Genomic DNA, 12,265 nt, shown 5'->3' with positions numbered 1-12,265 from the left:
AAAGCTTTAAAAATGTGTTCACATGCTACTTCAAACAAAAGCATTTTTGAGAATTGTGTGAAATATACATGTGGTCATGTAGCTGATAAAGACTGTTTAATTGACCTCCATAGTGGTTTAGATCATCCTTTATGTAACTCCATGAATTCCAGAGAAGAAATCTGAAAATAAGCCAGGGTTTGTGCAGTGTTTCCAAGTCTAGCTCATTCTGTCACCAGTAATTCGACTTTCCATTCTCCTATCTCAAAAAGACAGTGGAATAGACTGTTTTAAGTTAAACTCAGTATGACATTCATCTCTGGCTGTCAGTAATATATAAAACAAACTAAAAAGGGTCTTTGGGACCTAATTCTCTATTATATAGGTTTTATTGTCAACAGAAAAGCTGAAATTAAAAAGCATTTTCCTATCGCTGTGACATTTATAACTCAGCAAAGTGAGCAATCAGATCAGAAATTAAAAGATAACAGAAACAGATTAAATTAGCAACACGTTCGTATCATTAAGAGAAGTTACTGAAACTCTTACTTCTGATCAATTTGATGGACTGGCTTGGACCGACTGCTGTCATTACCCAGTATACTACCCAATGCTAATAGCATACACTTATTCTAATCAACCAATGCCATCTGGCTGCTGGAATGATTCAGGTTAAAGGAGAGTGTTCATTACAAGCAGGCACAAGGAGGAGAGGTGAGCTGGCACTGTGAGGCTCAGAGCCTCATCCAACCTCATGCCAGCTCCTTCCCCCAGCAAAGAGCCTGGCTTTGACTTCAGCATTTGAACCTATCTTCAGAGAGCCTGAGCCAGTTATAGTTTTTCAGATCAACATCCCAGCCCCTGCACGATTTCAAGACTGGAATTAGGAGACTGGTTTGGGTCCAATTCTCAGAATAAACTGTAAAAGACTATATGCATAGTTTAATGTGCATAGTAAACCATATGCATAGTTTACTTATTTTATAGTATAAACTAAGAGAAAGTTTCAGGACTTCTTGACAAGCAACACTAAAACCATGATTTCTTAATTTTCCCGTACTGCAAATGGTATAGGCAAAGCAAAAGACATCCAAGCTATTATTATGTCACACTGAATGATAGCAAAGGACACTTCTGGCAAGCTGAACGTAAAAAGCATCCTTCATTTCAGCAGACAAGCCCTGTTTCATAAAGAAGATGGGCTATCTTAGCATAACACTAAAAATGAATTAAAATTATACTTATTTTTCAGGATCAAGAATAAATTATGCCATCACAGAAACACAGCAGCTTATAATTTATAGTAATTTATACCCATAGCATAAAGACAAAGGATAAAAAAAAGCTCTTCTATACACATACACAGGGAAATGTCATTGCTGAATGCTCCCAGTTTCTCTTGATTTATGGGAAAACACTCTATTATCTTCCAAGAGCTGTTATCTTGAAATATTAAAACCCAAACTGTTCAGGATAGCCATCTTGCCTTCACAGATAGTACAAGCTGTGAGACAGATTTAGTTTATAAGAAGAAGAAAAAGAGGTGAGGGGAGAGAGGGAGGAGGGCAACAAAACCACTTTAAGCATTGACCTGTATTAGGGGAAAAACCATAATCTGCATCATTCCAGAAAGTGTTAATCCTCAGATTGTTAGTTCTTCCCAGGTAGCTATCGGGCAATGGGATAGGGAAGGGAAGGGAGGAGGAAATTAGAAAGGAAGACTGGTTGTTAGAGATCCACACTTGTTTCTTTATTAATAAAATACAGTGAAAACCAGGACATTAATTTTCTTTTAATGTTTTTAAAGACTGCAAAAAATCATTGTCAAAAAAAGTGATGTTTCGCAAGTTCACTAAGGAATGGGAATAGCAGAGCACATGTGGGTATGTGCATGTATGCATGTACACACAGAAGGTATGATGCAGACCAACATTGCCTAACAGCCTATTTTTATGGCAAGAATCTAGTTTTCCTCACTGCTGAGGGAAGCAGAGCACTCTGAAAGAGAGAACTTTGTCAGGAGACATACCAGTCTTCAGATCCTTAGGAATAACATGTTAGTATGTTGCATGTCATGGCTTGATGCTTACTTGCTAGGCTGCAGTACCTGGAAGAGGGCAGGTTGTCCCTGGCTCCCTGTCCTGGGTTCAGCAGTAGCAGTCATTTTTCTCCTTCTTAGTAGCTGGTGCAGGGCTGTTTTTGACTTTCAGCCTGGGAACAGCACTGGTAACACCGATGTTTTTCGTTGTTGCTCAATAATTTTTACTCTGACCAAGGACTTTCTGAGTCTCGTGCTCTGCCAGGGAGGAGGCGAAGCTGGGAGGAAGCAGAGACAGGACATCTGACCCAAACTAGTCAAAGAGCTATTCCATACCACAGCACGTCATTGCCCAGTACATAAACTGGGGGTAGTTACCCAGAATGGCTAGATCACTGCTCGGGTCAGGCTGGGTATCAGTCGGCAGGTGATAAGGGGTTGTATTTTCTTCCCTTGTTATTTCCTTTATCATTATTATTATTGGTGGTACCAGTAGTGGTTTGTTTCATACCTTCATTACTGGACTGCTCTTATCTCAACCCGTGAGAGTCACATTCTTTTGATTCTCCTCCCCATCTCTTTGGGAGCCAGGGGGGAAGAGGGGGAAGTGAGAGAGTGGCTGCATGGTTCTGGGTTGCTGGCTGGGCTTAAACCATGACAGCTCCTTTTGCCGCCCAAACACGGACATGAAGGGTTGAGATAACGACAGATCTGACCGGAGTGTGTCTAATCCTATTTGTGATAAACATTTATTGTTTTGGATTAACAGTCACTCATCACAATACTGATTTATTGGCTCTCAAAGTTGTTACTCTTGATCTCATAGTTTCAGCATGTCGTACCTTACTTACAACCGGTATTTGCTGTTAGTGTTCATCGGCTGGAGGCCTTGGGCTAAGGTTCTTGTTTTGCTGTACCTTATGGTAATGACTTGTAATACAATAGAATCATTGATCATGAAACTGATCTGGCTTGCATTCCCAGTGTGGTCACCACCTCTACACTTTGGAAGGTATATAATAGAAGTGTTTAGCGATTACACATCTTTTTTCCCCTCCTCGAGTGGTCAACCTGTGAAGGAGACATTCCCTTACCTTCCCAGCCCCCCCACCAGACCATTTACAACATCATTTGAGAGTTCCGAAGGTTTTGAATGGCCTTTGGGTACCCTTGAGACCTGCCTGCTGATCGTGATGAGGATCACCATGCTGGCATGCATACAGAGTGTGTTTTACCCACAACCATTTTGTCTGATTTCAAGAGTTTAGCAGAGTCAGGTTTGGGTCTTGTCTAGGGTTAGATGACAATATAGGAGGACCAAGAGATTTTCCCCGAGGTTGGACAGTCATGAGTGGCAGGGTGTGTGGGATAGTATGGGCAAGTATCTAGGCCAGTGGGCCCCTCCAGTGCTTTGGAACTTCACCATCGAACAAGTGCAAAATCCAGAAAAATTAGTAAAACACTTAAATGAGGTGTGTTGTCATCCTGGGCATACCAGAGAGGGACAAATTGTGGCAACGTGCTGGGGCTTGGCCTATGCTTACAGAGCCCTGTTCAACACTATCCAGCACCTTCAAAGGGAAAAAAAATGTCTCTGGATCTGATGGCAAAGCAACAGACAGCGCAGCTACTCCAGCTCCAAGCACAGCAGCTACAGCTACCATAGTGACAAGTACAGCAGCTACTCAAACTCTGACTACAACAGATAACACAGCTACTCCAACTCCAAGTACAGCAACTACACCAACCCCAGCGACATGTACAGCAGCTACTCAAAATCTGACCGCCAACACAGCGCAGCTACTCCAGCTCCAAGCACAGTAGCTACACCAGCCCCAGTGACAAGTACAGCAGCTCCTCAAACTCTGACTACAACAGACAATGCAGCTAATCCAGTTCCAAGCACAGCAGCTACACCAGCCCCAGCGACAAGAACAGCAGCTACCCAAACCCTGACAACATATACTGCAGCCACTCCAACAAGAGTGATAATCACCGCAGCTAAACCAGAGGACCAATTTGTGCCAATATCAGTTGCCCCTGTATGCAAGGGGAAAAGCAAAAAAGAGGCAAGAAAGATGAAGCAAGATGAAGAAACAATGGACTAACCACCCGGGACAGCATCTGATCAGGAGTTATTATTACATGAATCACAGGAAGAACAAGAAGAAGAGGTGACTTCTCGACTTCGGACCTCAACAGAGCTACGGAATATGCGAAAAGATTTTACCCATCAACCAGAGAAGCACATCATCACCTGGTTGCTCTGATGCTGAGACAATGGGACCAACGGTCACAAACTAGAAAGTAGGGAAGCCAAGCAGCTGGGATCACTTGCTAGGGAAGGAGGAATTGGCAAAGCAATTGCAAAAGAGAAACAGTCCCTCAGGCTTTGGAGGCGGCTCTTGGCAGCTGTGAAAGAAAGGTTTCCATACAAGGACGATGTTATGAGTCATTCGGCCAACTGGACTACTCTAGAGAAAGGCATCCAGTCTGTGAGGGAATCAGCCATTATAGAGATGATCTATCACATCAAGCTGAATAACGGGGATATACCCATAGATCCAGATGAAGTCAAATGTACACTACCCATGCACCGTCATCATATGTCCATTCATTGGCAGCAATAACCTGGAATGACGTAGTAACACCAACAGTGGATGAAATGATTCGTCAGCTCAGAGAATTCTAAGACAATCTCACCTCTTCCCTCATTTCAGCTGTGGAAAAACTATCTCAGGAGTTCAAACAATTGAGAGACGATCTATCTGATCTATCCAGCTCCCCACGAGTACCAATCCACATCTCAGTTATTAACAAAAGGCATCCTACTGCTCGAGAGAGAAGATATAGAAGGTACACGCCATGGACCACCCTATGGTTTTACCCAGGGGATCACGGAGAAGACAGCTAGCATGGCTTCACTAAGGGGAAATCCTGCCTGACCAATTTGGGGGCCTTCTATGATGGGGCTACAAAACTGATGGACAGGGGCAGAGCAGTTGACGTCATCTACCTGGACTTGTGCAAAGTGTTCAACACTGTCCCACACGACATCCTTGTCTCTAAATTGGAGAGACATCAATTTGATGGGTGGACCACTCAGTGGATAAAGAACTGGCTGGATGGCCACACGCAAAGAGTGGTGGTCAATGGCTCGATGTTTGGCTGGAGACCAGTAACAAGTGGTGTCCCTCAGGGATCTGTGTTGGGACCGGTCTTGTTCAACATCTTTGTCGGTGACATGGACAGTGGGATTGAGCGTGCCCTCTGCAAGTTTGCTCATGACACCAAGCTGTGTGGCTCGGTTGATATGCTGGAGGGAAGGGATGCCATCAAGAGGGACCTCGACACACTTGTGAGGTGGGCTGATGCCAACCTTATGAAGTTTAACCATGCCAAGTGCAAGGTCCTACACCTGGGTCGGAGCAATCCCAGGCACAGCTACAGGTTGGGCGAAGAAGAGATTCAGAGCAGCCCTGCAGAGAAGGACTTGGGGGTGTTGGTCAATGAGAAAATGAACATGAGCTGGCTTCAGTGTGTGCTCACAGCAAAGCCAACAGTATCCTGGGCTGCATCAAAAGGAGCGTGACCAGCAGGTCGAAGGAGGCGATCCTGCCCCTCTACTCCGCTCTTGTGGGATCTCACTTGGAAGTATTGTGTGCAGTTCTGGTGTCCTCAACATAAAAAGGACATGGAACTGTTGGAGCAAGTCCAGAGGAGGGACACAAGGATGATCAGGGGACTGGAGCATCTCCTGTATGAAGATAGGCTGAGAAAGTTGGAGCTGTTCAGCCTGGAGAAGAGAAGGCTGCGTGGAGACATCACAGCAGCCTTCCAGTATCTGAAGGGGGCCTACAAGGATGCTGGGGAGGGACTATTCATCAGGGACTGCAGTGACAGGACAAGGGGTAATGGGTTCAAACTTAAACAGGGGAAGTTTAGACTGGATATAAGGAAGGAATTCTTTACTCTTAGGGTGGTGAGGCACTGGAATGGGCTGCCCAGGGAAGCTGTGAGTGCTTCATCCTTGGCAGTGTTCAAGGCCAGGTTGGATGAGGCATTGGGTGCATGGTTTAGTGTGGGGTGTCCCTGCCCATGGCAGGAGGGTTGGAACTAGATGATCTTAAGGTCCTTTCCAACCCTAACTATTCTATGATTCTATGAGGAAGTGGGATGGAAAACCTACTTCAGCTTTGGAGGAACAGGTGCGTGAATTGAAAATAGGAACAAGGGTCAAGACTAATCATCCCATGAGAGCTGCGGCTTCAGCCTCTGGTGAGCAGGTTCCCAGATGGAGCGGAAGAGCTGATTTTACTCCAGCTCCCTGTGATAAAGACTAATCCCTGTCAACAAGACATAAGTGACCAATGTGATGACTATTAGAGAGGCCCTGCCTCCAACCAGGTGGAGGTAGGGGATGATCGGATTTACTGGACTGTGTGGATCAGATGGCCTGGCACATCAGTCCCGCAGAAGTATAAAGCTCTCGTAGATACTGGTGCACAGTGTACCCTGATGCCATCAAGCTGTCAAGGGGTGGAACCCAGCTATGTTTCTGGAGTGTCAGGAGGATCCCAAGAGTTGACTGTACTGGAGGCTGAGATCAGCCTGACTGGAAGGAAATGGCAAAAGCACCCCATTGTGACTGGTCCATGCAACCTTGGCATAGACTACCTCAGGAGAGGGTACTTCAAAGACCCAAAAGGGTACTGATGCGCTTTTGGTATTGCTGCTCTGGAGACTGAGGAAATTGAGCAGCTGTCCACCTTGCCTGGTTTCTCAGAGGATCCTTCTGTTGTGGGGTTGCTGAAGGTCGAAGAACAACAAGTGCCAATCGCGACCGCAACAGTGCACCGGCGGCAGTATCGCACCAACCGAGACTCCCTGATTCCCATCCATAAGCTGATCCGTAGACTGGAGAGTCAAGGAGTGATCAGTAGGACCTGCTCACCCTTTAATAGCCCCATATGGCTAGTGCGAAAGTCTAATGGAGAGTGGAGACTAACAGAAGACTATCATGGCCTGCATGAAGTCACACCATCGGAGTGTTGCCGTACCGGACATGCTGGAACTTCAGTATGAACTGGAGTCAAAGGCAGCCAAGTGGTATGCCACGATTGATATTGCCAATGCATTCTTCTCAATTCCTTTGGCAGCAGAGTGCAGGCCACAGTTTGCTTTTACTTGGAGGGGCGTCCAGTACACTTGGAACCAACTGCCCCAGGGGTGGAAACACAGCCCTACCATCTGCCATGGACTGATCCAGAATGCACTGGAACAGGGGCAAGCTCCAGAACACCTGCAGTACATTGATGACATTATTGTGTGGGGTGATACAGCGGAAGAAGTCTTTGAGAAAGGGAGGGAAATAATTCAAATCCTGCTGAAAGCTGGTTTTGCCATAAAATGGAGTAAGGTCAAGGGACCTGCACAGGAGATTCAATTTTTGGGAATAAAATGGCAAGATGGACGTCGCCAGATCCCCACAGATGTGATCAACAAAATAACAGCAATGTCTCCACCAACTAATAAGAAAGAAACACAAGCTTTCTTGGGTGCTGTGGGGTTCTGGAGAATGCACATCCCAAATTACAGTTCGATTGTAAGCCCTCTCTATCATGTGACCCGGAAGAAGAACGATTTTAAATGGGGCCCTGAGCAACAACAAGCCTTTGAGCAAATTAAACGTGAGATAGTTCATGCAGTGGCCCTTGGACCAGTTCGAATTGGGCCAGATGTAAAAAATGTACTGTACACCGCAGCCGGGGAGAATGGTCCTACCTGGAGCCTCTGGCAGAAAGCTCCAGGGGAGACTCGAGGTCGACCCCTCGGCTTTTGGAGTCGGGGATACAAAGGATCTGAGGCCAGCTATACCCCAACTGAGAAAGAGATACTGGCAGCCTATGAAGGGGTTCGAGCTGCTTCGGAGGTGATTGGCACTGAAGCACAGCTCCTCCTGGCACCCCGGTTGCCCGTGCTGGGCTGGATGTTCAAAGGCAGGGTCTCCTCTACACATCATGCAACAGATGCGACATGGAGTAAATGGGCTGCACTAATTACACAACAAGCTCAAATAGGAAATCCCAGTCGTCCAGGCATTCTAGAAGTCATCATGGACTGGCCAGAGGGCAAAGATTTTGGAATGTCACCAGAGGAGGAGGTGATGCGTGCTGAAGAGGCCCCACCATATAATAAACTATCAGAAAGTGAAAAGCAGTATGCCTTGTTTACTGATGGGTCCTGCCGTATTGTGGGAAAGCATCGGAGATGGAAGGCAGCCGTATGGAGTCCTCAACGACAAGTTGCAGAAACTGCTGAAGGAGAGGGTGAATCGAGTCAGTTTGCCGAGGTGAAAGCCGTCCAGCTGGCCCTGGACATTGCTGAACGAGAAAAGTGGCCAGTACTTTATCTCTATACTGACTCATGGATGGTGGCAAATGCCCTGTGGGGGTGGTTCCAGCAATGGAAGCAGAGCAACTGGCAACGCAGAGGTAAACCCATCTGGGCTGCTGCACTGTGGCAAGATATCGCTGCCCGGGTGCAGAACCTAGTGGTGAAGGTATGCCACACAGATGTTCATGTACCCAAGAGTTGGGCCACTGAATGGTACCAGCACTCAGAAACACGAACGCATCCCAGCTCGCAAACAGCAGCTGGGAAAATATGTGCCTTTGCAGAATGCCAACTGGTTGGTTTAAAACCACTAACTCATGTTAAAAAAATAGAAGAAAGACAGGAGATTCAGATGTGACAGGCAGCTAATGGGACAAGCCAATTTACTTCTTCACTAGCTTGAATTTTGTGATGATTTATCAGTTATAATTTTTGGCCTGATTTCTGGCCTTCACTCAAGCTAGAGGCATATAAGCTATTTCAGACATAAAATTACTTTGCACTACAGGCAATTAGTGAAGCCAAGAGGCCACCAGAGAGCTGCCTATGATGAATGTAATTGCAGTGGGAAATCCTGGAGGGTTTTTGACCTTTTTGCTTTATAATTTTTTTCCCCTTCCCTTGGGAATATCCTGAAAAGATCACACAGCTGGGACAACATTGTTGCCTTGCTTCAGAAAGAAATGATGAGGCAGTTTACCCATTATGGAATTAATAGCTTTAGAGGCTAAAGAGTTTATGAACAGGAACATTAAAATGATCTTAGTACCAATGCATAGAAAATTGTTAATAGCAGTCTATCCAAAGTAAAATTTAGTAGGCTTAATGTTCTTTAAAAAAAAAAAATAAAAGTTTGGAGAGGAGGAATCAGCAACATACATTGCCAGAGCTCTGCAGAAACACAGACCAACGTGAGGTGAGGAACACCAGCTGCATTGCGAGTAACACTGTTCAACACGGATAAAAATAACAGAACTGAAACAACTCCGATGAGTTTGTATAATTCGTTTTCATATTTCTTTCCAAAAATGAAAAGGGAGGTTACTTAAGCCAATATAGCATTGAAGCCATAGGGAAGACTGTACTGAAATCCCAGTTGCTCAATAGCACACCTCCACCCCCAGCATTCAATGAGCTAATCTGGGCACTGCCAGCAAGGAGGTTGGAGCAGCTTGAATTCCACATCGGTGCTAAGGCTGCCTTTAAAGCCTATTCAAAGTCTCCAGCAGCTTTTGAAGCTCACATTGTGCTTAATGGTGTGGCAGCTACATTACAAGCTACTTCAAGTTTAAAACAAGATCCATTTCATGTACACAAGCTGCAGCCACTGCACTTCCCAGTTCGGTGTTGACAGTTCTTTTAGAGAGCTTTGTATTTTTTTAGTGTGTAGAGAGCTGCTCTGAGGAGGTTACATCTCCTACACAGAAAACAGGATTAACTTGCTAAGAGTAGTGCTCCTCATTTGTCATACAGAGAAACTGATAAAAACAAGTGTTAGACAAAAAAATAGCATCAAAGTCTAACAGGAAATGTAATAACACTCCTCGGGTAACCACGAGGAATGCTCCGAGCTTCACTGGAGCTTGTCACCAGATAAAGAGATAAATATGTATTCACATAATCATTATACCTTCACTGATGAATAATACTTTACTTCAGCTGACTGTTAGGAAGTATTTCAACATCCTCCTGTAAATCTCAATAAAAGGAGCATCAAATGGAAGGTTTAATTTTTCATCATTGTATGAACACTGATTCCCGCAGGAATGCTCCCTGCAAAGGCAGGTGGATTGTGCAGTCAGAGAAATGCAGCAGACCTATGTCTTGTAATGAAATCAAACAGCTCACTAGATCTCATATACACTGTAGCTGAAATTTGAGCTTCAAAAGCAACAGCCCACAATTTCAGAGATTAAACCTTGCAGAAAAGCACTGATGGTACTGTTAGATGTACTATTTTAGTGTCATTCTTGCCTCACATGAAAAGTTTCTTCTGAAAGATATAGCCAAGCTGTGTGGGCTGCCATTAAATCTTGTAACTGCATTATTTTACTGCATGCTTAACTATGCTGAAAAATTGAAATTTAGGTTTTCTTTTCTAAAAGGTAAGGAGGCTTTCACATAAGCTGGATTAAATTTTTTTGCTTGTGGTTTTTGGTTTGTGTTGTTTTATTGGTTTTTTGTTTGTTTGGGTTTTGGGTTTTTTTTTTAATTCCTGTTCCAAGATCTTTTCCTTAAAAAAGAAAGGCTGCAACAATTAAAGTAGCATAAGGGAAAATAATTTTCTGTTTCTTTTTTTTAACACAGGAAATAGAATACATATCTCCATGTAGGGCTCTTTCGTGGGAATAGACCTACCACATCACACACATTTAGAGCAAACTAACTTTACTCCACTTTTATATTCTGTGTTTCTCTACCGTGCTATAAAAATTCAAACACAGTAGGTTGCAGTTACCTTGGCCTGTTTGGTTTCTGATTTGACATCCTGGAAGGAGTTCACTTGCCTAAACATAAGTAGCTCTGAGATATCCTAAGGTATTTAAGTCATAGACACAGGCCACCAGATATGATGTGAGACCTACAGGAGACCCAAGCTCTTCAAGGTCTGAAGCTAGAAGCTAGAAGAGATTACCGCAAGGCACACTAAATGGCACTCAACATCAATAGTAAAGGAACTGAATCAAGCCCTTTCAATATTCAAAAATATTTAGTCTATGCCTTGCTAGTGTACATAACTTCAAAGAGTACAATTTGTTAAGGCAAAATTCTGGAAGAACTGTAGGGAGAAAGGCTTCTTCCCCTAAAACACTCTTAACCCAGCGTGAGGTTTTGCCACCTCAGGAGGTGTACCTTGCAAGCTCTCATCAAAACTAGAACCACATGAAACTATGACACTGCCAACCTTCAAGAGAAACCTCAAGAATAGCTAATCAAAAAGAATAATCCTTACTAAGGCTTGTATTGCATTATTCATCATGCCTTTGTCTTCATCTTTTCATTTTTTACTTCTTGCTGTGTATGGAATTATGAAAATAAAGCACAAATTCTCATCTCACTCTCAGTTCCCCTTCAATTCATATACACATACGTGCTGCTCCACATTATGCTCCAGAAGCCAGTGGAAGCTCTGGATTTCCAGAAGTAATCGAAGGTGGCTGAACAACCATGGTGTTTGTTCAAGTTTATATATTCTTGGTTATAGCAAACCAGTTCCATTCAAACCTGTCAGAGTTCCAGCAGGATTACAGACTGAAAGTGGCACTAGTAAGGTTTCTCACAGACAGATGAACTCAAAATGCCATTGTCACTCAATCCTATGTTATTTTTTACTTACAGAAATAACACGAGAAAGGTGGAGGACACACCACTACCCCTAACATTGTGTTTCCCAGAATTCAGGGCATATGTCTGAATACAAACAAATGGTTCCACCACTCCTATTATACCTTCATACTGCTTAAGAAAAAAATAAAATCTCAGTTCTTGTATTCTCAATTCCTTCCCACATGCATATTTGCAAACTGCTCCAGGAAGTGCTTATTCTTTAGAGTCTGATATTGATGAATATATTTGATTTTATGTTTCCCACACTTCACCACTCCTATCAAGTGCTATAACATTTTCTTTCTCCACACATACTTGGGTATTTTCCTTTCAATTCTCTCTAATAAATGGACAGTACTGTGTATCATATTCAAAACCAAACCCAAATGTCTATCTTTGGGAGACTCTTCTCAGTGACGGAAGCAGCTATAAGAATAGCATTACTATTCTTGAACATACTATAAAAAACATATCACAGGAAGGAATAAAAGGTTTGTCTTCCATTTCCAACCACAATTTTGATTT

General features: G+C 43.8%; 1 protein-coding gene across 1 annotated transcript in view; it reads right to left on the bottom strand.

The window, feature by feature from the left end:
- The window catches only part of CCSER1 (coiled-coil serine rich protein 1), a gene marked incomplete at both ends in the record, with an annotated part of 646,590 nt that overhangs the window by 413,023 nt on the left and 221,302 nt on the right, over nt 1–12,265 (bottom strand). The window lies entirely within an intron of this gene.

Source organism: Psittacula echo (assembly GCF_963264785.1).
Source record: "Psittacula echo genome assembly, chromosome: 1".
Classification (NCBI taxonomy): domain Eukaryota; kingdom Metazoa; phylum Chordata; class Aves; order Psittaciformes; family Psittacidae; genus Psittacula; species Psittacula echo.
Note: the sequence above shows the minus strand (reverse complement) of the source record. Positions and strands in the feature narration are given on the sequence as shown.